The sequence below is a fragment of the Penaeus monodon genome, chromosome 12 (assembly GCF_015228065.2).
Source record: "Penaeus monodon isolate SGIC_2016 chromosome 12, NSTDA_Pmon_1, whole genome shotgun sequence".
In the NCBI taxonomy this organism is placed as follows: Eukaryota; Metazoa; Arthropoda; class Malacostraca; order Decapoda; family Penaeidae; genus Penaeus; species Penaeus monodon.
In genome coordinates this window covers 17,061,723-17,066,841 of record NC_051397.1, presented here as the reverse complement: position 1 = coordinate 17,066,841, position 5,119 = coordinate 17,061,723, and positions in this window count along the sequence as shown.

Genomic DNA, 5,119 nt, shown 5'->3' with positions numbered 1-5,119 from the left:
GAAAGGTGAAACAAATATAGTAATTTGGGTAATAATTCTGTTGGTTGGAAGGTAGGCATTTTTAAGAATGAAAATAGTAATGATGGCTGGTAACAATTTATTAGGATCAGGAACTGTTTACTAATTATTATTGAGTTATTTATCAAAAATTTGTAGGTAAAGAGGAACTATTTATTTTTTGAGATTTGGCTTATCAAATATTAGATTCAAAGGCTGACTTAAATTAAGTTACCATCTGTGAAATAAAGTACTTGTCTGCTTTGAGTTTTCTTAATTCACATGAAGTTAACCATGCTCTTGGTAATCTTTATCCCACAATATGTTACAGAAGTAAGGTCATCAGATATATTTTATTAGAACTTTATTTTAATGCCTTTTGCATGTGAAGAGTAGATACTAACTCAATTTGAGCCAGCAGTGAGTCCTCTACTTTAATAAGCTGAAAAAACATTTTGGGTTTTGCTTATCATGGATGCTTTCATGACCATGTTTCACTAAGGTGTTGCATTAAGCAGAATTGATTAAAAAATTTGGCGGAGTACTTGTAACGCATAAGAAAAACAGCCGCTTCATATATTCCTGAAAATTTCTGGAGAAGCAGGTTATTTAGTCTTTCTGATTTATATCTTGTATTTTTGAGCCCAAACACATTCACGAATTACAGAAGTGTGACAATTTCAAGTTTTTTAATGTTTCTTTTCAGTTTCCTTATACTGCCGGCCATATTTTAGCTTTGAAAAATGTTAAACATTTAAAAACATCAATTAACATCAACTACCTATACAGTCAGAATGTACAAAAACATGTTCTATTAAACTGAGCGACTTTAGAAATTGTGTTAGAACAATATTTAAGAATATCCACATTATAATTCCCCTATTTTCCATTCACGCATTACAGTAACTGAAATGCTAAGGGTTTCAGAAAAGGGTAAACACATTGATTCTAAATACATTTTTGTGGTTCCTTAAATGTATTTGGAGGAAATCATGGCACAGGACTGTCCCAATTTAATTCAGCTTTGACATGTAAATGACATGATAGATGCGCGTGGTTATAACACACACATATATACAGATGTTACACACGACACACACCAACACCACACACACACACACACACACACACACAACACACCACACACACACACACACACACACACACACACACACACACAAAACATAATACATACATACATACTACATACAACATACATTTTTACATTACACACATTCAATCATAAAAATCAATATATATTATTTTTTGTTTTTTGGTGTTGTGTGTGGTGTGTGTGGGGGTGTGGTGTGTGTGTGTGTGTGTTGATATACATATATCTATGCATCAAATATGTATATATATTAAATATATATACATATATGTATTTTAAAAATATATATATATATTTATATATATTTATATATTTATATGTGTTTTGTGTTGTGTGTGTGTGTGTGTGTGTGTTTGTTTGTTTATTTTTGTTTTTTTTGATGTGTGTGTGTGTGTGTGTGTGTGTGTGTGTGTGTGTGTGTATTACTGCCGCGATTGTCCAGTGGTTAGCGCACTGGACTCCGACCCTCATGGTCGGAGTCCCAATTTCCTCGCCGCGGCAGTCGTAAAAATGCCTGCGTTTTGATGCTGGGTTGAGCCAATCTCATGGCCAGAAAACGGACATATCCCTTCAGAGATCAAAGGCAGGTGTCTAAGGGGGAAGTCGCCGCCGTGGAAAAAAGTTTTGGCGTACTGAACCGCAGTGATTATAAAAGGGGCATCCAATATAGCAAGAGTGGTATTGCCAAATAACTCTCACTAGTGAATTGAGAAAGGCCTATTCCTGCAGGGGAAAATAAATGGCTGTATAAAAAAATATAATATATAAATATAAAAATATATATATAATATGTTATTTCTATAATAAAAAAACTATTTTAAATTTTTGTGTGTGTGTGTGTGTGTGAGGAGAGAAGAGAGAGAGACTGCAAAATTAAACTTATATGCAAAACCGTTAAGAAAATTTTAAAAAGGTGATAAAGTAATTTCCGAAACGAAATTACCTTTTTGGCGAAAAAATTAAAAAAAAGAAAGGACCAAAATTGGGTTTCCCCAACAAACTTCGGAAAACTTTAAAAGGCCTTAATACGGCCCGTTCGTTCTTTTTAGGGCGTCAATAAAAAAGAGGGTTTCACTGAAGGCCCCCCAAACCCAAAACCTCCAAAAAAAAAAATAACACACACCTTCCGGGGGAAAAAAAGAGCCCTTCCTTTGAGTGGATTTTTAAAGAAAAAAACCTTGAGTTCCAGGTTTAAAGAAAAAAAAAAACCTGGCACTTTGATAAGCGTAAAAGGCTACCCATTTGCAATCTTTCAAAAGTTTGAATAAGAAAACACACACCAAAGGTATATTAATTGAATATTATTTAAATAAATATAATATTAAAATATAGTCTTTTTTAATTAAAGATATAAAATATGAAATAAATATAATAAATAAAATAGAAGAAATGAATTGGATATAGAGTAGATCACACGGCACAATGGCCAAACAACAAAAGACGGCGGCCCCCGCCGTAAACAAAAGCGTCGCGAAATTATTCAATTGGTCTCCGATATCCCAAATGAAATTTTTCCCCCCCAAAAAACACTGCCAACAAAAATTCCGAATTGAAAAGAAAAAAAAAAATCCTGTAATGCTCTTGAATAAAATTAAAATCGCGTTAAAATAATACTAATCGCGACTTCTGGATTTCGCGCTCCCTTTCAAAGGACATGTTAAAAATTAATAAATAAAAACCACAAAAACCCCACACACCAAAACACACCCATAAAATAAATATTTCAACCTTACTTAATATAAAAATTTTAATATTCATTATAATTAATTAAATAATTTTGGTAAGAAAAAAAATTAATTATAACTTTTTATCTTTTAAAATATTTTATTATTAAATAGTTAAAACCCCCTTTTTTAAATTTTAAAAAGTTTATTTAATAAATTAAAATATTATTATATTTTATACCCTTATGTTCTCTATGTAATGTCCTCTTTTATTTTCCACACATTCTGTTGTCCTGCCCATGCTTTGATGCGGGCCCGTGCCTCTGCTTTCCCTCACCTATCCTCCCTTCACCGACCTCCAGCCTATCGGGACATCCTTACAAAATCCACACTTTCTGCTTTGACAACCTGTTCTCTTTCCTCAGACGCATACATATCCTTCACTAAATTTAATACTTACCTAACCATATCTTAACCCATTTACTCATCAACTTCTTTACCCACCCTTTTAAACCCTTTTTAACATTCTAGATAGTGAACATAGCAACGAACTACTAACTCAACTACGCTTTACCAACCCTTCACTGTACCTTCTTAGAGTGCTACATGACCTTAGATGTCTGGCACATTTTTTGCTTGAAGGCAGGGCTGTTCAGCTCTAGACAAAAAACAAAAAAAACAAAGTGCAGCAGAGGGGAAGCTGCATTCCTTCTTTACTTGACAGCTTCGGGACAAATAGATGCAGACGTTAAACATTCGATTTGCATGCCTTTCTTGACCTTAAGGGTGGAAGCTATGCTCAAAGAGGTCAGGTAAAGACGACCGTACCATGTTTATTGTAAAAATTTTATATATGCTTCAAGGCTGACCAAATTATATATTGTCTTGTATATAAAGTAACAGTAGCGAGTAATGATCAAAATTGCATAAAAGTAACAAAAGTTACCAATTTTCTCGTAAAAAATAAAACGGGATGGGTATTAATCTTCCCCAAAAAAAAGGCCACTGTCCGTGTGTGTGGACTCCGGACCTCATGGTCGGAGTCCAATTCTCCCCCGCGGGAGTCGTAAAAATGCCTGCGCTCGATTGCTGGGTTTAGCCAATCTCATGGCCAGAAAAACGACATATCGCCTTCAGAGATCAAAGGCAGGGTCGTAGGGGAAGTCGTCGTCGTGTTAAAGTACCAAACCGCGGTTGATTAGGAAAGGGGAACCGCTCAGTAGTGAACTGAGACAGGCGTATGTCCTGCAGTGTGTGTGGGGATTATGTACATAAATATTCTGATTAAAAACTGGATTATTGATAATGAAACTACACCAATAAATCAGAATACTAGCTGCCACCACTCTTTCTTCAAAATATCATACCAATATTAAAGAGAAAAAAGAGAAATCTTTTAATCTTTCTATTTTTACTTTTGTGCAAAATAGTCAAAGGATCGGTAAGAGTTAAAAATCATATTAACACTTAATGGTTATCTACTGTACTAGAATAGTTAAAAACAAACCTTCAACCCAATGTCTTAAAAAAAAAAAAAAAAAAAAAAAATGCTGCAGCCACACATGTCTGCACCTGTTCTCTCTTATGGAGCCCTTCTCTGGTTGGACAGAATGTGTTGTCCAAATAAGTATTTGAGTGAGGAATCATCGAAATGGAATGTATGTTGAAATAGGTCTCTGGTCTCTGTAACAAACAGGGAAAAAGACAGAAAACCTTTCCCGTGACTCTACATCGTAAAGACAGAATAATTCTTCCAATTGAGGGGCCCGGCTGAACGATGTTTAAACTTTAGTCTATCTTCCCCTGCAAATAACTTATATCAGCTAATTCTTTTTTGTGAACTTTGGGATATAGCTGACTTTCCGGTCACCTGAAAGGTCCGTTATATAATGGCTGTACTTTTGGTACTGCCCTTAGGGCAGAATCGGCCCCCTTTTTTTAATGGGGAGGGGCTTGGCCCCGGTCCATCTGCTGGCTTTTTTCTTTATCTCTTCCTCTCTCTTAAATACTGCTTATCTGTCACACGCATTTCTTTTGCACAATCCCAATATTATACAAGGGAAACTGTCTTCTCTGTATACAGCACATATAGGAATGGGTTTGTTCTCTATCTTAATTCAAAAAAGAGTTTTTTTAGTTATGCGGGATAGGCTATATTATAAGCCAACACTGCCTGACCCCTATTTCTGGGTTATCTACTGCAAAATATTTTTATGATCTTCTCAACTTCCATTACCATTTCAACCTGACTATTGAGCTAGGAGATAAGGTGGTTATGCAAATTTTTGCAACATACAGCATCAAATACTTCATTTAGAAAAAACTCTTCCTCATCAGTAATACCTGA